This window comes from Carassius auratus, unplaced genomic scaffold (genome assembly GCF_003368295.1).
Source record: "Carassius auratus strain Wakin unplaced genomic scaffold, ASM336829v1 scaf_tig00218025, whole genome shotgun sequence".
NCBI lineage: Eukaryota > Metazoa > Chordata > Actinopteri > Cypriniformes > Cyprinidae > Carassius > Carassius auratus.
Window position 1 is genome coordinate 1 of NW_020529352.1, and position 22,537 is coordinate 22,537.

Here is a 22,537-nt window from a genome sequence, read left to right on the forward strand (position 1 = left end):
TGTTTCACTGGGTTCATTTTCTTTTTATCTGTCTGCTCTTCTTTCACCAGACCTCAGACAGAAGGAGAGTTTTAATGTTTATTTGAACAAAGCATGTTAAGTAACAGCTACATAGGGTTGTTTTTGATCCTGAATTGATCTGTATTGTGCTGTCCACATTAGAGGAAGCCACATATGGATAATTTATGACTATATGGTCAATATATGGCTTCTGCTAAAGTACTTGAGTATGTTATTTACTGGTGTTGAAATGTGAGCTCGATGAAGTAGAAGAGTGTTTTATTAATTGATTTAACTTCTCTCCTTATTTCCTTCCTTTCCTTTCACTCTCACACATGCATGTATTATTAATGTTTATCTTCGCTTTCTCTCAGTATTTGCAGCAACTGGATGGAGAGGAGTCTGAAGATGTCTGGCTGCACTGTTTGCTGTGTGATTTCTCAACTCAAAACAGCCTTTCTTTAGTGCAGCACTCCCATTCATTGAGCCACCAGAGAGGGGAGGGGCTGCTCAGACTACAGCGAATCAAGAAGGGTCTGCAGGATGGGGAGGAGCTTGGTGCCATCTTTACAATCCGAAAAAGCTCTGCTCAAGAAAATGGTATGAGACACACATGCATGGTGTGAATTGTAAATGACTTTGGATATGGAAAACTGTGTTACCTTCAAGGGTTTTGCAAAGCACCAGAAACTGTCTCTTCAAACCAGTTAGTTTAAAGTCACATTTCAGGTGAGGAAAATAAGCAGAATCCAACACAATCATAAGCAGAACACCTGCTTTTGATGCTAGATTCATGTTAGGGAGAAAGTCCGGGATAATTCCTTAAAACCCAAATCAAAGACTTAACTGCCCCTTGTGTGTTGTGCTTTTGACTCTCAAGGCTCTGAAACACACAACAGAACACCAGAGGGGGAGGGCTGACAGACATGCCGAAAAATAGAAAGAGGGCAGATATTTACACTGGTGTAATTTAGAAAACCCGGATGGTGGAGGCAGTTAACATTTAATTCTAACACAGAATAAGCTCAGCTAATAAGTTGAACAAAATCCTGTCCTTGGCACCCAGCCTGTTTGTATGTGTATATGTACATATGCATTTGTGTGCAAGATAGAGAGAAAGAGTCAGTGTTGTGCTTTTTGTATAGAATGGTAGGAATTGATTTTCTTAATTGACTTGCCAATAATCACATTTGTAACACCTTCACTGGCAAGAAAGAGGCTAAACTAGAGGGTTAGCCAGTCAATGCAGCCAATAAAGGTGCAACACGCTAACAAGGCATGAGTTAATTAACATTCTCCAATTAACATTTTAAAGGAAAGGCACAGAATAAGCCTGATATATATTCTTAAAAACATTGTTAATAGAAATGTAGAAATCTTAAACATTGTGGAAAAAAATCATGAATCATGAAATACAGTATATTAGTATTAGCAATGAATAGAAATGGTGATACGCATAGTACAAGAAAATGTTAACAGCCAGTGTGTCATGTATAATCAATGCTAACGTCAGCGAGTGAGAGTTGAGTAGCTGTTTCAGTATGAATTTGAACCTGTAGGAATATTGGATCAGTGCTGCGTATGACGTGCTGGAGTTCCACAGCTGAATAGCTGGTTTTTGATCTCTTTAGGAACACCAGGGCATTGCCTAATTTATAATCAATACTGGATCAATGCTGCTGAGCATTTGTATATTGATCCCTGGGACGAGAAGGAAGTGCTGATGAAGTGTGTGTTGAGTGTGCGCCTGGAGTGTGTTAGCATGTGTGGGTGCATCTGATCACTTCATTACAGGCCAAAATGACCTCACCACACTGAGCCACGGCCATCTGTTTTTTCCAAGATGTACATACAGAAAGAAGTGCACACAGAAGCATCATGGCCATTCAGAACGAATACATAACCAACCACCTTTAGGTCTTGAAGTGGATTTTGAAAGCGGTTTCAAAATGAAAATATTTGTGCCTTAATTACTCTGATTTATTGCAGGTAAACAAAAAACATTTTGTCTAAAACAGCCGTTCATCTGTTAAATTAGTTAAATTCAGATGCACTATTTTGTAGCAAATTGAATGTGACCGTAATAATAATTTCCTTCATTGCTATGTATATTTAGTTGCCGTTGTTCATTGATGTATTTGTTAAAAAATTTTTTTACATTTCCATTACTAAGCTTCTTTGTTGTGATTTTCCCTGTTAGAGATGCTCAACAATAGACTAATATTTTTGGTCCGGTTCAAAGCAGTGTGTGTGACTTTGAGAAAATGACTGAGAGAGAGAGGGCTCAATGGGGCGGTCGTAACTAGAGCAGATTTGACAGTTTCAGGTTATGTGTTCTGTGTTTATGGGTGTGTTGGTTTGATAGGAAATCAATAGCGTGTCTGTCAGGATAATTGGTGTTCAGATGGCCTTTCTCGCTCGCTCTCTCACCCTCCATCATAATCACCTTCTCAAAGAACCACCAGAAGATACCTCAGCCTGCCTTTGATTGGTCTGTTATGACAACCCTCATACATTTTTTTGTTTCCACCGCCCCCCCACCCCTTCCCAAAATCCACCCAAATCAACTCTGTTCTTATTTTCCCTTCCCCCATGTAGCAGAACAATCACTCTGCTAAGAAAGCAGAAAGCAAGAGAGAAGAGGATGAGGAGAGGGAGGGAGGGAGGGCATTGAATGGGGTATCTGGTTTAGTGTGTCCTGAGGCTGTGTGTTTTGTACCTATGGAGCTCGACTGAAGCTTTTAGACGCTGCAAAAGAACAACAGAGTGTCATTGCGCATTTCCAACTCTATGGATTCTTTTTGATTGTAGATTCATCGGCAAGATTAAAAAACAACAAGCCGAAACTGAAGGCTGTTGTCAAAATAATGCCAGTAAATGTCATCCCTACGTATACAGTCAGTTCAGTTTTTAGAAAAAAAAAGCCTTTTTTGGTAAGAAAGCTACAACTAGCACAACAGCCTCAACTGAGCACAATGCAAAGACCTATTTTATAAAGATAATTTTTTAAGCCTCTCATTGCAGCATTGTTCGCCAATTAGTGCTTTGAAATGGACTCTTTGTGTGTGACCCTCCTGACCTCTGCTGCATTATCTTCCTCCTGTGACTTTTAAAATCCCAACCAGTTAAATGAAGCTCTCCTGAAGCTGTTGACTAACTCTTCCTCATTGATTTTCTTTTCTTATATCTCTCGTTGTATGTTTTGCTGTAGAGGATCAATAATTGTAACTTTTGTGGTGTGCATTATTACTGTATTGTGTCAGTCTGTTTTTGTGTTAATGTGTCTGAGCAGGTTGGTTGGGTCTCTCCAAGCTAAGCTAGTGGAGACTGACCCCTATAGGTTTGGATTTGATCCTGCATTCAATCTTGTTTTACAATAGCACATGGAGTACTATTGTATTTAATGTGCTATTGTAAAACAAAAAACTTTTAAACATAAGACTTTATGCAGTGACCAGTTACATAGTACACCAGATCGTGAATTTGTCAAATGTGATGCACTCTCTGAATTTGTATTTCTTTATTTTTTTGCTTTTAAGGAGATCAGAATGGAATGGACTCGCCCACGGAGGCTAAACTTAACCAGGAAAACAGAAATATGAATGGAGACAGAACGGAGAAAAAATCAGGTCCTTAAAATCTCTTGCCCAACCTTGCAGTGTTGCAGTTTTTCAATACCCAGATATTTCATTAGATGTATTGTTTATCTTGTTAATTGTTATCTTTTTGTTTAAAATCCAACACAGTAACTTAATATTATTAGACAAATATTTTTATTTGCATTGTTTTCCCTGCTGTCCATGATACCAATTGGGAACCACTGTTTTACAATAAGCTTACTGTTTTTAATAATGTGCAACAATGTGCACCCCTTATAAATGATCTCTGTTTGTTGCTTCTACTCCTAGAAGGATTCATTCAAATGGAGGTGGAGCAAAATGAGTCGTCTTGCAGTCCTCAGCATCCGTCATCTGGATCTGACGAGTCAGCTGAGCCCTCTCCCTGCAAATGGCCACGAATACAGGAAGAGGTCTGCTGCAACATGCTCTGCACTCATTTTTATTAAATGTACCATGATACTGCCATGTTATTTATCTTTATAAGTTCTTTAAAACCACTGATGCTACATACCATATTATTATTTATATAAGAAAAACAACCTAATTACTTCATTTAATACCACTGCATATCTGATGCATCACTATACAATTGTGCACAGGAAAAAAACAAAGCCTAATATTATTTAAAAGAATAGTATACTGCAAAAACAGTATGTTATTATTGTACAAAAAAACCTTAGTTCTGAAGTTTTTTTGCTTTTCTGTCATTCAGATGCGGCAGTGTCCATTCTGTCAGTTCCATCATACTGATATTGAGCGTCTTAGGAGTCATGTGATGAACCAGCATGCAGTTCAGCCAGTGGTCCGCTGTCCATTGTGCCAAGACACACTGCACAGTATTGCCCTCTTGCGTACCCACCTCACACATCTGCACAGTGTCACTGCTGACTGCACTCAGAAGCTCATCAACACGGTGAGAAAAAAAGAAACAGTATGCATGTATTATGTAGATTTAAATTTTTTTGCACATATGTATAGTTTGTGATTTTGCAAAGAAATAAAGCAACCAGGGATTTTAAACAAAACCAAGGTCAGTTCCAGCCACAATCATCACTGCAAAAAAGTTACGTAGTAAGAACAAATAAAATCCCCTGAACAAAATAACTTCCTTAATATATAAAGGGGGCAGGACAAATAATCATTATTTGATTATTTGATAACTATTTTTAGTAAATATTGCATAGTGTTTTATTTAAATTGTGCTATTTTGTGTAGGCCATATCTTATTTGCTATGACTATAAGCCATGCAGTTTTCTAGATGTTAAAAAAAAACATAAGTTGACCTCTATTTGTATGTATGGTGTAAAAAATGTATGCAAGAAAATGTGCAGCACATTGTGAATGTGAATGTGCGAAGGTGTGTTTAGGCCCTCAGTGACTCCAGCACGAGCAAACGTAGACAAGTAACGACATTGAGTTGGGGGAAGGGAGAGGTAGCTACCTCAGATCCAATGAATATTCAAATTAGTTTTTTTATCTGCAGAATATAAATTGATACTAATGCACACAGCGCTTGTTTGAGCTCCAAGCAGACATGCCTCACTGTCTCTGAAAGGTTAGACATTTTTTGCCAGTTCAGTCAGCTAGCGCTGAGTGCTTTTTTGTAAAAGGCTTTTCTGTCTGTCTTTCCATTCATGTGTTCTCCCCTCTCCCATCTTTCTTGGTCTTCCTTGCCCTCTGTTCTGCCATCTCTCTTGATTTCTCTCTTCGGTACTTTGCGTTCCTCACCCCCCTTTCCCCAGCTGAACTGAAGTACAGTAATGAAAATAATTGTGCTTCATTAGTTCTGAGCCAGTGCTAGGTGATTTTCGTTATGAACTGTGCCTGGTAATTATGTTCTAAATTAAATGTGACCTTGAAGAGGACTTGTGTGCTTTCCTCATGTGCCTTTAATATAGCACTTTGCTGAAATGGTGGGTTTTGTGTTGGAAATAGCAGCCATTTTGTTTGGTTGCTCTCCCTCCCTCTCCCTCCTTAAAGTTGCATTGATTTACACATTTTAAAGATGAGTGGATACAGAAAAAGAGGGAGTTAAATAAAGTGCCATTTTTGATATCCAAAGTTAGCTAATCGTGTTGTCATAGACCAAAGAGGGCTTCCATTCATACTTAACCTTTGAACTTTGGTTCATGACTGCATTTCCATTTTGCCATCTGGAGTTAAGGGTCTATTCTCTGGCATGATGCATCGTTAATGCACACATGTAGCAGGAACACAGCATAATGACCAATCATTTTCAGAGATAACGATCAAATGACTTAATAATGAGATTAATTAATCCACAAAATGGATTAACAAACCTATTATAATTTCTTTTTCCCTTGTGATCAGGTGATTGCTTCAGATGTGCTACCAGAGAAGATGTTTTTACCGATGCACAAGCCGATAAATGTTAATGAAACAAAGAGACTGGATGGTTAGTATAAATCTCTCTATTGTTTGTTTTTATTTTAATCTTGGTTGAGCATGGTTCTTTATTTGTAATAATTTAAATAAGCTTGACAGTTTTTTAGGTTTTTAAAAATGAATTTTGCTTTATGATATATTTCACAACCTTTTTTTATTTTTCTTTAGAAAAATACAGCCAATGCTGAACCTGAGATAGGTACAACACCTCACTTGGAGCATCTAAAATCTATAAACAACCATCAGAAGATGCAGAATCCACAAAGGAGAACAATGCTGCTTTTCCTTGTTGGCAGAAAGGCTGTAACAAAGTCTTTACATCCTCAAGTGCACTCCAGACACACTTCAACCAGCTTCATGGCCAGAAATCTCCAACAGCAATGTCTGATCACCACATTACAAGTACCGGGTGCAATCAATGTAGCCTAGCATTCAAAACCCCTGAAAAGTTGCAGATGCATTCTCGTATCATACTATAAGAGCTGCGACCATGTGCTGCCTCTGTCAACGCAGTTTTCGTACAATGCAGGCCCTCCGGAAACACCTTGAGACAAGCCACCTGGACCTAAGTGAAACCCAGATACAGCAGCTTTACGGTGTTTTAAATGATGAAGGGTGAGACCCTGATCTGCGTAGACCAAACTTTTGATGAAGAGGAGGGATTACCAGAAGAACATGGGATGAAAGATGATGAAGAATGTGATTTGGAGAAAAACTAAGTCCTACAGAAAATGATTCAAGTTTGGTTAAAGATAATGTTGAATGTGACCCCAAACAGCCTGTTTTTCCTCTCAGAAAAGGTCCGAATATCACATTGGAGAAATTTTTGGATCCATCAAGGCCTTTTAAATGTACGGTTTGCAAGGAATCTTTCACCCAGAAGAATATTCTCTTGGTTCACTACAACTCTGTGTCACACTTACACAAACTTAAACGATCTCTGCAGACACGTCAACTGGCTTGCAAGAACCAGTTAACAATGCAGACCAAAAACCATTTAAATGTAGTATTTGCCATGTAGCATATAGTCAGAGTTCAACCTTAGAGATACATATGCGTTCTGTCTTGCACCAGACCAAAGCCGTGCATCCAAACTTGATTCATCTGCTTCTAGTTCTGAATCTGTTGGCCCTACCCCAGGCAAGGCATTGTCCAACACTCCTGCAACCATGAACAATGCTTGTCTAAGCCACCAAAAAAACAATCAACTCAAAGGCATACCTGCAAACCCAGACACCAGTCATCCTTCAACATCTGAATTGAGAAACAAGTTGATAAACATGCTTGATTCAGCTACCAAGCAACAACAGATTCAGTCATTACAACAACAGCAGTTAGCCCAGGCTCAAGTCCATCTCCAGCAAGAGCTCCAAAAAAAGGCTGCTCTTATTCAGTCCCATTTATTCAATCCTGCACTTTTACACCCGTTTCCTATGGCAACAGAAGCTCTTCTTCCAGTACAGCAGCAACAGCAATTGCTTCTTCCTTTTCTTATTCCAGGAGGAGAGTTTCGCATGAATCCAGAAGTAAACCTTAAAGGTTCTGGGCTAAATGCAACCAAAATAAAGCCTAATGTTAATGAGGATATTGCGGAGTCATCCAAAAAAGATGTCCCAAAATATGGTTCTAAACGGAAACAAGATGAAGATAAAATGGATGAACAGAAACTAATGATCTACCATTTGAGAAGGATGTAGATGGGCAAAAACAGTAATGAAGAATCAAAGGAATTTGAGAATGTAGGCACCGGTGAAAAAACACAATGTTCTAAAACTCAAGAAAATGAAGACCTACACAAAGAGATGCCAACCAATGGGGAGGGTTTTGGTGAGTTTCTTCCACCCAGAATAGCCCATGATGCATCCGGGAATGCTTCAAAGGCACTGCTTGAAAACATTGGTTTTGAATTAGTCATGCAATACAATGAAGATAAGCAAAGATATCAGAAAAATCTTACTGAGCCAATACCAAATGGCAGGGATTTGTCGACACTGAAGATGTGGGTCATTCAGAAGATATGGAGAAGTTAGAGTGTGAGTCTTGTGGGAAGCTTTTTTCAAATGCACTGATATTAAAGAGCCATAAAGAGCAGATTCATCATTCCATATTCCCTATCAAGTCATTGGGAGAAATTGCTAAAGACTACAGGGAGCAATACGACAAAATCTTCCCATTGAGACTTGCAACTTCAGATGCTTCTCCTGTCTCATCCCCTTCTCCTACCCTCTTGTGATTCCTAATTCTTCAGTGCAGCAGCCACAGCCACAACAGCCTGTACAACCCATTATTCCTGCCTCTACACTCAGTACTACTCTGCTACTGTCTCCATTCCTCAAGTTAAGTCTCCATTAGCTCAAATTCCCTTACCCATGGAACTACCACTCTTCCCCCACTCCTTATGCCTCCCATACCTTTGCAAGGTTTAAACCCCTCAGGTCCCTGTCCATCTGCCCCCAGTGGAGGCTGGATTGACTCCTGATTGTTGCAGTTTTATCAACAGCAGTTAAATCCAGCCATGTTCCAACAAAGTAAAAGACCTCGAACCAGAATCACAGATGACCAGCTTAGAATTTTGCGTCTGTATTTTGATATCAACAATTCTCCAAATGAGGACCAAATCCATGAGATGGCCAACAAATCTGATTTGCCACATAAGGTCATAAAGCACTGGTTTCGGAACACTCTATTCAAAGAACGCCAACGCAACAAGGATTCTCCCTATAACTTTAGTAACCCTCCTGTCCACAACACTGGAAGATGTAAAAGTGGATTCTAGACCACCCTCTCCTGAACCCACCAAGACAAGAGATTTATGGGAGTAAGAGGTCCTCAAGGACCAGGTTTACTGACTACCAGCTAAGAGTATTGCAGGATTTTTTTGATGCCAATGCATACCCCAAGATGATGAGTTTGAACAACTGTCCAACCTGCTTACCTCTCTACCCGCGTGATTGTGGTGTGGTTTCAAAATGCTAGACAGAAAGCTCGGAAGAATTATGAGAACCAAGGGAGAAGGAGAGAAGGATAGTGAACGTCGAGACCTATCTAATGACCGCTACTTTCGTACTTCCAACAACAATTTCCAGTGTAAGAATGCAACGTAGTTTTTCAGTGCATTTGATCTTATTAATCACCAAAAAGAGCAGTGTTACAAAGATGATGAGGAGGAAATGCAGAATGATCTGAATGAAAACTGAAGTGGATTTAAGACTGATGGTCATAGTCCAGTATCTGGACCCTCTTGCTTTACACAAGCAGCTTCTTGCTCAAGCCCCAGTTTCATCTGTGTCTAGTACTAATGTGAGTTCACTGATTCTGAGCATATGGACACATGTCTCACTGAAGAGCTTAAACAAAACAAATGAAGCATCCTCTGACCCTAAACAGACTGTTAGTATCAGCTCTGAGCTTGAGGAATTAGAGAAAAGAATGCAGCAGCCAAAGCCTCACTGTGAAGAGAACCAAAATGTAAGCACAGAGATCCCTCTCACCCACCTCCTAAACAACAACAGATTTCCTGCACATCTGAAACAAGCCCAGCTCCGTCAAAGAGCTCCCAAACTATAATTAGTCATTTGGATACTCCTTCAACTGAGCAAAAAACAGCAACAGAAACCAGCCCAGGATATGAGCCCTTACCACTGCATTCAATGCAAATTGAGCTTCCCCTCATTTGAACATTGGCAAGAGCACCAGCAAATGCACTTCCTTGCCCAAAGTTACTTCCCACCCCACAGTTCCTAGACCATCCTGTAGACATGCCTCTTATGCTGTTTGATCTGCTAATCCTCTGCTTGCAAGGCATCTGCTTTCAGGAACAATTTCCCAGATAGTGGCAAATCAACCCACAGTGACCACCATTCCCGATTCAACCATAAACTCTCTGAAGAGGAAACTTGAAGAGAAAGCAGGATCAAGTTCTTTCGAAAATGACTGGGAAAATAATGGGGAGGAACCCCAGCGAGACAAACGTATGAGGACCACTATAACACCTGAGCAGCTGGAGGTATTATATCAGAAATATCTTTTGGACTCCAATCCAACACGCAAGATGCTTGACCATATCTCCAATGAGGTTGGTCTTAAGGAAACGCGTGGTTCAAGTGTGGTTCCAGAACACCCGAGCTCGAGAGAGGAAAGGCCAATTTCGGGCACTGGGTCCATCTCAAATCCATCGTCGCTGCCCATTCTGTCGAGCTCTTTTTAAAGCACAGACTGCTCTTGCTGCCCATATACGTTCACGTCACTGGCATGAAGCTAAGAATGCAGGCTGTAGTATGGCAATTCCTAATATGACTCAAGATCAGGAAGGTTCTCAAATCAAATCTGAAACTCTTTGATTTTGCCAATTATCTCAGTTTTTTGAACTCCACTGATGACTCTCCAGTGTGGCAAAAGCATGGACCGGTCTTCACATCAGCTGCGTCTGAGCCCAAAACCTTTTATAGGTGATGGTATGGAAGATTTTGAGATGCCTTCTAATGTCAGTTTATTCAAAATTTTGAACAAAGCAAGCTGAATAACTTGCGAAACTAACACGAAGCCATGACCATACAACTGGTGAAGGACATGACTCACTAGAGGCTTACACATGGCAGTATTGACCACATGTCTCCCAGCACTGATAGAGAGGCTTCTTCTGAAAGTGATGAAAAGATGTCTTCTGGATTTGGTTAAGCCCTTCAATTAGCTTTAATGCTTAAAGATTTTGATAATGATTTAGGTCTTGGGATTACAGTGAAAATTCTAGCCTGGCTGATCCAGCTTCACCAAGCCCTGGTAGCTCCAACAGTCAGAGCTGTGATAGTGACAGACACAGTCAAAAACGCAACCGCACTCAGATGACCAACCTGCAGGTGAAAGTGCTCCAAAGCCTGCTTTAGTGACTATAAAACCCCTACAATGCTTGAATGTAAAGCCTTGGGCAATGACATTGGACTTGCCAAGAGGGTTGTTCAGGTGTGGTTTCAGAATGCTCGTGCCAAGGAGAAAAAGGCCAAGCTTAGCCTTGCAAAGCAATTGGCACAGAGAGTACTTCTATTGATAGACTAAGACAGAGTGTACACTTTGCTCTGTTAAATACAGCAGGCTGCTTGTCTATACGTGACCACGTATTCTCCCAGCAACATCTTACTAAAGTTAAGGAGGCCCTGGTGGCCAGATGGAGAGAGACAAGGAATATTTAGGATCAATATCTACTCGTCAGCTGATGGCACAACAAGAGGCCAAGGATCATCTAAAAAATACAAGTTATAGTCTGGGAATTGTCCAACCACAAAATATGCTGAGCTCAGTAGGCCTTAACCAAACTGCCCTTCATTGTCTGAGCCAGTCTTCAATGTACTCAAGTCTGCAGACGCAGACCACTGCAAGCATGCCAGGTGGTAGCAGCACAATGACTTGAAGATTTTCCTTCCATAAAAACAGGTATGTGGCTAACCTACACTTTTTTTATTATTAACAATTCACTTACAAAAATTCAGATCTTTTAGTAATCCTACTTCTTTTATGCATTCATTTTTATAGAAGGTTCCAGGACCGTCCTGTACATGACCTGACATGCAAGCCAACCACAAACACCCTCTTCTGCCATATCAGCTATGGATGATAAAGATGTAGGTTAGCACAACCAACTCTGTCTTGACCCCAAAGACACAGAACAAGAATTCCAGTTTCCCAAAGAAAATGGACACTGAGAGTAGCAGAATTCCCACAACAAGCTTGACAGTACTCCATTGGGGAAATTCTAATCGAGCAAATTCTTCTCGCAAAAATAAAGAAAAGTCAGACTCTCCAGACCAACAGTATCTACTCCAAATAATGGAAGAGAGTGTGGCATTGGATCCAACTCAGCTACAAGCTCTTCAGGCAGCAATGAAAACTAACCACACTGCTCTGCTCCCTAGTCCCCTCCTGCCCTGTCTGATGCCTGGCTTCCCTCCACATTTTTTCTCCCCATATTCCAACACCTATGCCTGGAGGCCTCCTGCAGCCCATGTTTGGCATGGATAGCATGTTCCCATATGTCCAGCCTTGCCACAGGCTCTGATGGGGCTGTCCCCAGGCTCCATTCTCCAGCAATATCAACAAAATCTGCAGGGTGCACTGATGCAACAAAGACTGCAGCTGCAACAGACACATTTAGTGCAGCTACCAGAGAAACCAAAACCTAGCCAAATCTCTGCTCGTCTCAATGCAGACGACACTGTTTCATCCAAACATGACAAGAAGCAAGGCCCGACCAATACCACAGATTCCCCCCTTTATAAACGCTGTCAACACTAAGCAGCCAGAAGGTGGACAATAACTTTCTTCTAAGCCACTGTATTGTCTCCAAAACAGAATGTAGAACAGAAGGCAATGATGGTCATCTTTATGACTGTCTCGCCTGTGAGGTGTCTCTTCATGGGAATGCAGAGCTCATCAAACATCTGGAGTACCCTCAGCATATACAAAGAGTTACAGAGAGACTGAATGCCAAAGAGCATGCTTCTCCTCAATTACCTCATATCAGTCCCTCATCTACCTCTCAGTCAAACCCATCCAGTGAACAGAGATCTTCTACAACTGCCCAGTCTTCTTTAGGGACTCCTTCTGCAACCTCCATCCCTAACCCAACCAATTCTGACCAGCCCAATAGACATCTCCAAAGCTCACCGGCTTCTCCTTCACATCATGTTCTTTCGCCTTCAAATGTTACCTCAAGCCTGACAAGCCCTGCAAAGACTTGTCACGTAAAACCAATTGACTTGGTTTGCACTTGGATGGGCGTTGCGACAGCAACGAGTCAGAGGAGGGACAAGACTCATCATAATATATTAGAGCAAGAGGTTTGATGCCTTCTATAACCATTGTTTTTATGGCTTGGACACAGCCTGCATCAAAGACTCCCAAAAAAAAAAAAAAAAAAAACAGGAGGAAAGTTACACAAAATGTCTCCACTGTAGATTACACTTGGGGAAAGCTATGACCCAGAGTTAGTTTGCCAGACTGTTTTAAAAGGACTGAATCCTGTATGATCCAACTTGCATTAACAGAGCTTGTAACCAAAAACAAGTGTCAGTAGAATGTTTTTTTTTTTCATTTTAATATGCTGGTTTTTAACTAAAACTTGAGTATATGTAAAGTGTTTGGAAACTAAAGGGTGCACAGCTAAAGACTGGTGAAGAACCTAAGATGGTTTCATGATTACCTAACTAACCAAAAGTCTGTTTATAATGCGTACGTTATAACAGACATAAAACATACATAAAACGCCCACACTATTTTTGCCCTGTCAAGTGTTAAGATATTATATTATTGGCTTAATGAAGTTATGTAATGTATCTTGATGTTGTCTTCTCTCAGGTCAACAGCTCTCAATTTTGTTCTGTTACAAGACATACCAATAGAAAATATATGAAGCCCAAAAGAAATGTGTAATGAATGAAAATGTCTAATTCTGTTTTGTTTTCAAAGTCCTGAAATTGCAACTAAGCTAGTAGACATTCTTTTTTCTTTCTTCTTCTTTTTTTTCTTTCTTGGACATGTACTTGTCCAGACACAAAGTGTATTGCAGACTGTTGTAAATTGTGGAAAAATATAATTTAGCCTTTTTTTTTTTTTTTTTTTGAAAAATGAAAAAAAAAAATGTTAATGGTAGATACATGTATGAACATTTTGGTGTTGCGTAGATTGTTGGATTCAAATTACTTAATTGTATGGTAGGTTAAAACAAATTACTTGCATATTTAACTTTTGTATTGTCCCAGTCTAAGACACTTGAGGCTGTTAGGCATGCTTATGTTAAAACATAGCATTTACCCTCTAATGCTGTTGAAAATTGTCACTGTACAACCAACTTCCTCTCCTGCACTGAGCCAGGTTGAAAGACCCTATCTGTGTATGAATTAGATCAATGCACATCTATAAGATATTATCTATTTTTGTTGTCTTCTAAGCAGAACATTTCGATTGTGCACTTATTTTTTTTCTTCTGCTTTTGCCTTGAATACTTTCACATTTAAGGCAGTAGCTTTTTTGTTTTATTTCACCTTCACTACATGGTATTGTATTCCTTAACATTTCTGCACTTGCCATGACTAACAATAATTACAGTGATGATATTATGAAACAATAATAACTTACAGTATTGCTTTAATGGAAAATCCAAAGATAAAGTAGTCTTACCATTGGTGCATACAAAGGATGTAAAAAAAACTTTATACTTTAGAAAATATTACTGTTTTTAACGAATGTTAATTTTCAGATGATGGAGCCAGCTACGAGAAACTGTTTTAGCTAATTTATTAGAACATTTCTGACCTCATTTATGAAACAACCAGAGAACCAAAAATAAAAACAAAACAAAACAGAAAGCTTACTCTGAGGATGTGGGACAGCACTGTTGTGCAGCCATTGAGGTTTGTATTATAGAGGTGGAGATTACACAGTTTGCTTTTCTGTGTCTGGCCTTTCTCTTTGTCTGGTTATCTCTTTTGATTTTGTTTCTTATCTTCTTGTTTTTTTCTACTAAATGTACTGGGTCTAATTGTTGAGGAAATAGAGTGTGCTGCTAATGTAGGTTTGTACTAAGATGCATGCTTGATTTTGCTTTTCGCTGAAGCTTTAATGACAACCATCAGTAACAACACACACTGTCCCTGTTCCACTGCAGTTGTGTCCACACATGACTGTGAAGACTGTGACTCTCCATGAACTACATTATGTTCTCCTCTTAGCCAACCAATGTTGAAAACCAATGATGTTATATTTATACAAAGTTTGCATTCTAAATATCACATTTGTCATTTCAGTTGATTTTGTTTTGTTTTCTTCATTGTATTCTACTTCTAAGGGGACTGTGTCGTATGCTCTCACGCCTGAGTCTGGACATGCTGTGAGAGACTGTTTACTCTGCGTGCTCTTAGAAATGTTATTACTGTAGCGATCGCCAAATAATGTATGTTCATGATGCACTTGTGTTTATTCATGTGACTCACTGGGCTAATGTCTCCTGTCCTCTTATATACAAGCGTTAAAAGTGAATAAAATCCTTTAAAAAATCTGCCATGTCTCTATGGTCCTCAGAACACCCAGGTAATCTCTGTCTTTTTAAAAGACTTTTATGACTCCCCTTTCTGACAGATTGAAGGCTGCAAGTAACACATTTTCACTGAAATTTGCACACCAAATTTGTAGTGATCGAAGTTCCGTGATTTGATCATGTGTGTTTCTGCTATATCCTTAATCTGATTGCATGCACCCTACTCAGATGAGGCAGTGTAAAGGAGACGGGCAATCAGCCAAAGCACTAGAAATCAATGGAGGTTAAACGAGACAAAATCAATGCAGCTGAAGTTCAAGTTCATGTGTATTAGCAAACGATGGTGTTTATAACAGTGTTGACTTGTGCTAAATATATATATTGCACAAGGTTATTAAGAAGAGGAAAAATATTTTTGGTTTATATGCGAGTTATGCCCGAGTATGATCTACTCTGCAGATAGGGGGAAGGGAAGTTCATGTAAATTTTAGGATCCAATGTTATCAATGTTGGTATACCTGTATGTAATGTTAATCAACATTTTTGAACAATTTTATTTTAATTCTCACAAATAGAAGGTATATTTAAGAGATAACGTAGAGTCAGCTGGTCATTATTACAATAAACACCAAAAGGGTGATCAGGATCGTGTTCTTTCACCAAAAAGAGGTTTATTTTGCCATAATGACCAGGTGACTGTATGTTAAACCATTACCTGGCAAATGCATTCAAATAAATTCACATACAATGTTGATTTGATTGAAACTTATCTATCAGCTTACTTAGAGAGACTAGGTGTCCTGGCTAAGATTTATAGTGTTTCCATGAACAATCTTTATTTAGAAATGTTTGACTCACCAGTTGCCAATGACCAATCAGAATCATGTATTAGTCAGGATGGGTAAGAAACAACATTTCTACCTCTAGTTAATACGATAATATTGTGTATAGCTATCCCATTGTTTAATATCATAGAATATCATATCAATAATCAACTAGCAGTTTACTTATTAAATTAAAATCCTCCATACCCACAGCCAAAACAGACGTTCTTTTTTCTTCCTCAGGTATTTCAATCGTCCCACCCAAAGAGATTTACAGCCGTGCTCATACTTACCGGTACTGCGAATCGTATTCCTGTCTGAGCTGAGATAAATCACGGCATAAACGAATCAATACGCACTAATTATGTTTTACTGTACAATTAGTACGCGGCTTTGCGGAAAACTGAAAGCATTTACCGCTAATGACTCGTGCATCGGCTCCCTTCATCGGGTTGGCGAGGTGCAGATGACTCTATCCACACGTTTCCAACGCCCCATGAGGCCTTGCGTCAAGAAGTGGAAGCGTCGGTTCGAAGTAAAAAAAAAAAAACAAACAAAAAAAAAAACAATCCGGGACGTGACACTCATTAAACAGTTTACAGGTAGTCTTTCAAGATTTAACGATCCAAACTTGCTAACGATGTGGGAACACAACTTCAACAAACTTATAATGGGTGAAATAACAGTACCTCTGCGGTAGATGGTTGGCAGGATGGCCTCGTAATATCACCTATGTTAGCATTTTTTTTATCTATTTTATAGATTCAGTACTTAATTCTGGAAGCACTTGGCTGAAAGCCAACACTGAAAATGCGTTGTAATAATTATTTATTATTTTATTAAATAATGTAAAGTAACTTTTAATGCAAGTGACACAGAGACGGTAGCGTAATTTTAACAGCGTTTCCCAGTAACACTGTACTACACCATGTTACAGCACAGTAGGGCTATTGCAAACAGAATCAACTTTATTACATAGAAATTTCCTGCCGGTGTGTTGAGTGGACTTTCTTTTTCCAGTGAGCATGAACGGGGTTGTGGCTAGAAGGCATCAAAAACCAGAAACGAACAATAAATTGAATTTTCTACCTATTTCTACCAGCTCTAAACCTACCCCTTACAATAATGCAAAAAAAGTATTTATTGTACAGTGTGAGAAAAATTACGTTATATTGATGTGTGATTGCCTAGTAATTTTTGCCGTATAGCCTTAACCCATGAAATATATTAATGGAATATTGAGGAGAGTGTCAGTGAATCTTGCGTGCTGAACACTGCTGGCGGTTTCTGCTCATATTTTCGGCCATTTTTCTCTGTTAGCTGAAAATGCATTTTTCGGTGGCTGAAATTTCAGTGCATCTCTATAAAATACCATTGGTATACTTCCGCCATCTCACAGAAAGCTGTACCCTCGTTCTTTTTTACAGTAGCACCCCCCGGAAACAGGTAGACAGAATGGCGCCGGTTCGAGTGGGGGCTGCACATCATTGGCTGCTTGGGAAGGTTAATTGACTTTGCGTTTAACATGCTAAATTATTCTAGTTTGCCTGCATGGCATTAGGGGCTGAAAGACTCCCTCCTCCTCAGCCGGGGTCAGCCTGGACCAGTCATTAATTAAACTTGTGACATTTAGCCAGATGAGTTTCCTCTGAGTGAGGATGATATTATTAATATTAACGACCTGTGAGAATAGAAGCTGTAACCGACTGTGTTTTTTATGGCATCAGAGATATTGAATTTTTCTCGAGCAGCAGATTTTGAAATGAAAATGCAGGTTGTGATATGGAGATCCTGCCTCGTGCATTGTTAGTTTCAAAGCTAAATGTGATGCGTCAGGAGTTTTGTGCGTGAAAGCTTGTTCTCTGGAAGATGACTGGAGGAGGTTTTCTCTTTTCTTTAAGCCACTTCAAGCCTAGAATTTCCATATGCTAAAACTATTTACTGTCTGGTACTTCTTTAAACAGCGTAATGCAGCAGATGATATGTTTGCCTGGTTAATGGACAATCATTTCTGTAATTGCCTAGACATAATAGATGGAAGATGCAATAGCGTCATTGGTTTTGAATGTCCACATATTAACATGTAGATCACTTGTAAAAAAAAATGCATTAAATGCTAAGCCCATCCGTATTTCAAAACAAAAGTGGATTGTGGTACCTTCAGAGAGACCCTTCCCCCATCTCATTGGTTTTAATACTAGGCAGCGCAGGGCCGTTATGAGCATTTCAGCTCCTCTTGTGTTCTGATAGATGGGCTTTGCTGATACATGATCTATGATGTATGCGGAGAAAGGCCAGCTCATCTTTATTCATGAGCTCGGAGCTGTGATTTCCTCTTAAAGAGACAGAGCTACTCATTTGCTGCACCTTCGTCTAGTTGCTGCTAACCTGCTACTGATGTTGTTGTGATTTTAAAACGGCACCAAAACTCAAAGATAATGAATTTTCATCTAAATGGTTCTTGTTAAACAGATATTGTTTGCTTCAGATTTCATGAATGTTTTTCACAGAAGATTAGCCTGTAGCGGCATTATCATTATTTTTCAGTTGAGTCATTAAGAGATTCACGGACTGTGTGTCATGTTGTCCCTCTCCAGTGGAGCAGGTCGAAGCAGCTATAATGATCTCCCAGAATCGGAGAAAGCACTGGCTAGTGTTCGCTTCCAACTCATTAAAACCACTGTGGTGTTCCTTAAGAAAATTCGGTTCCTTGGCATGGGAGCATTGAGTGGTTGGAGCAGCAAATTTTGCTGTGGATACATGCCATCTTCTATCAGCATTTCATTTAAGAACCCCATTAGATGCAAAACCGCAGGACGTCACCTGTTATCTTTCTATTTCTGGAAATAGGCTATATTGTTTCTGTTTTCTCTTGCGCGCCATTAAAGTATGCTTCCCGCAGTATACATTTAGAGGGGAACCTGCTAGCTATCTGTCTCTGAAATGACTTTTTAATGGCCAACTGGATTTGCTCATCTATCACAGGTCTGTGGCGCTCCTGATTCTCAGATAAACTCACATAGATTCGGTTACTAATGTTCACACAGCCACTATCGCACTGTTCTATATGCAGTTTCTTTACTCGGCGTGGCAGAGAAATTCATCTGAATTGGTTTTTCTCTTACTGAATCGTTAGCTCACGAAGTCAGGTTGCAAAGTAATATTAAATAGCTGTGAAACCAGGGTAAGCTCATAAGGGAGATGTCACTCCAGCAGCTTTTTTGACATTCTGTCAAAGCCTCAGCATTATTTGTATAAGAAAATCTGTGAATGTGTCAAAACACACCTATATATGTATATATATTTGGATTATGGGTATACTAGTTGCTAAGAATGCTGTTTGTGTTCAACAGAAGACAGAAAATCATATGGGTTTCATATGACATGGGGGTGAGTAAATAATGACAAAATGACTTTAACCCTGTACATTTAACTTTGGGTAGATTATATAAACAATGAAGAATAAAGGTTACTAAAATGCTTTTTGTTTTTTGAGATTATATTAATCATTTGTGATTATATAAAGCAAGATTTTCTTTTGTGGCTTGATTAAAGGGATTAATTAAATTGGTTAAAATATTTGAGTGACAGTAATGACATTAGCATTATTTCTATTTATCAAAGAATTCTGTTTTTAATATGGCTAATAATTAGACATGTTTTTTAAGCACCAAATCAGCATATTAAAAGGATTTCTGAATGATCATGTGACACTGAAGACTGGAGTAATGGCTCCCGAAGCTTTGTCATCACAGGAATAGATTTACAATATAAAATATATTAAAATAAAAAAAAATGTTCTTTTAAATTGTAATAATATTTCACAATGTTACTGTTTTACACAAATAAATAGTAAGCATAAGAGACTTTAAAAAAGCAAACACCTTTGAACAGTATTGCAGGTTAACATTTACAAATTGGTTGCATGATACTCAGATGTAAATGTAACATATTCTTTAGTTATAGTTCATTATTGTTTTGTTGTTGTTCTTTTTGAAGATAATCAATACTTTATAATATAAATAGCATTTTAGTTACATAATTTTTTTTTTATTCTTTGTATGGAGTCTACAACATTGTATTGAAACATAACTGTAACCAAAATGCAGCGTAAAATGTCATGTTTACGAGCCTGTCTGAAATTTTTTTTTTATATATATATATATCGTGAAACACCGAATGCCATATCCAAACATTTGCTGACTAGCTTTCCCCCCGTGTTGTGGTTTGCACTGTCAGATTGACAGGGTTGCTGTATAATATTTTAGGTGAGCATCTGTCTCTACAGGGCAGGGACTGAGCCATCATGTTAGTGGAAAGGGGGCATGGGGGGGTGGGCTTTTAAAGAATCAAGCCTGTGAAATGAGATGCTAATCAGAGGCAGCAGGAGCATGAACGGGCTGCGCGTGGCTTCCGTGAATATCTCGCACTGATAAATTATGCTAAATCTTCGACCCTTTGACCTTAGGGAGTCTGGCGTATGAAGGTTGGTTATATGGTTTTGAGACCCAACACCCCATGTAGAGTGAGTGATTTAAGACTGGTGGTGCGATTGTTAGTTTAGGGTGAGTTATCGAAGGGTTTAGATATCGATATAAGTGGGCATGCTACAGGAAAAGGAGGGCAGGATTGCAAGACGTACACCAACAGTGAGGAGGGGTCTACCCAAGCGAAGTCATTAGCATAAGAAAAGTATGCAGTGTAGTGGTTGCGCTGAGCTGTCCACACTTGATAACGGCATGAAGCGTGCCAGACAAACACACACTTAATCGTACATGACATCTCACCAGGTGGTGGCCAACACCACATGTCTTTCCCTCTTTCTATTTTTACCCCCTTTCTTTTGGTTTCTTAAAAGAGAATAAATCCTTGAAGCTCTGTTTGTCCCTCAGCAATGCTTTGGGACTCGCTCTATACAAAAGCTTTGGATTAGGGCTTATTCTGGCTTCTGTTTTATTGTTTACCACCTCACCGGCTAGCTTGTGCCATTCGCCACAGCAGAGCTAATATGAAAATATTTTAAAACAATTTTATATTAGAACCCCCTGCATACACACTCTGTCACTTCTTCATTATATATGATGGATAGCCCAATTTAAAAAGCTGCTGAGGGCGCCTAATTTAGGCATGAGATTTTTAACGAGATTAAACATTTCACATTCATAGCAGGTAATCGATGCAGACATTTCTATCATACGTAGACCTTGCTGCTCCAGTGTTTACATACAGATTTAAATATATCCGTCACAGAGTAATTACATTAAAGTCACGTCCAAGAATGGCCATTCTCGGGTCTGGAGGTCGGACACTGTTTTGCACTTTATTTACAAAATATATAAGGAAAATGACATCATGATGAATATAGTTGGTGAGTGGGAGTAATATTTAAAGTGCAGTTATTAATTTCCTTTCACTTTTCCTTTTCTGTCCCGTCTTGTTCATCTCCTCTCCTTCCCATTTCTGTCCTCCAACTGTGTTTGTCATTATGTTTCTTTAATGGAAAATTTCAGATTTTTCTAATCTCTCCCCAACGCCACGTGCAGTCTTCTCTTTTCTTTTATGGAAAATATTGCAGTGATCCTCTGGTGGCCTGTTGGCCGGGGCATGATTTATTTGAGTTATGTGTGGATGTCCAGTGCAGAATAGCCCATTGTGCAAAACACAAAGAGGAAGGCCAGTCTCTGAAGCCAGGCAGATGGCACATCCTGGAATCAGAGACAATAGTCTTCACCCTGAGTTCTATTAAATAACGCAAAGAGCTGCATACTAATCATGCATACGTTAAACTGCTGGCCTGTGCTGGACTTCACATCCCCTGAAACATGTGGTTTATTTTTTGCCTCAATATCTTAAAATCTAATTTTTATTTTCCCAAAAAGTACTTTTAAGTATTTAATGTCACAGAGCATTGGCATTGAATATAATATGTAGATTATGTGCCAGTGTGTCTATACATTGAACATTCATGAAAGAAAATAAATGCATTTTTTTATGTTCATAAAAAACATGGCAATTAAATAGAAAAATGGAATGCATCATCAAAAGAAAGACAAAAAACCTTCTAAGTGCCCATTATACTGTAATAAAACACACACACACACACACACACACACATATATATATATATATATATATATATATATATATATATGTATATATATATATGTGTGTGTGTGTGTGTGTGTGTATATATATATATATATATATATATATATGTGTGTGTGTGTGTGTGTGTGTATATATATATATATATATATATATATATATATATATATATATATATATATATATATATATATATCAACATAAAATGAAGTAACTGCTTAAGAAAAAGTCTGCATATTGAAACAAGACCCTCTTTTCTCGTTGTGCCATCATCTGCCCCTCTCCCCTCTCTCTGCAGGTGTATGAGCAATTTAATGAGATGCAAATGAGATATGCATACAGCCAATCTCATGTGCCATGATTAAGCGCAGGATATTAACGAATTCTCTCTCTCTCGCTTGCTCGCTCTTTTTCTCTCTTTACATCTAGTAAATCCCATCTTTGTCTCTGTCACTCCATTGCAGGGCTACTGCAGTAAAAATAGCTACAAGAAATTGAGAGGAAAAAAAATGTTTGTCGTGTCTTGGTACATAGTGCATTGAGGAGAAAGATCGTT

At 38.9% G+C, this 22,537-nt stretch overlaps 1 pseudogene; it reads left to right on the forward strand.

The window, feature by feature from the left end:
• The first annotated feature begins 185 nt into the window (after window positions 1-185).
• Window positions 186-15,071, forward strand: LOC113104538 (zinc finger homeobox protein 3-like; annotated as a pseudogene).
• Window positions 15,072-22,537: the final 7,466 nt, after the last annotated feature.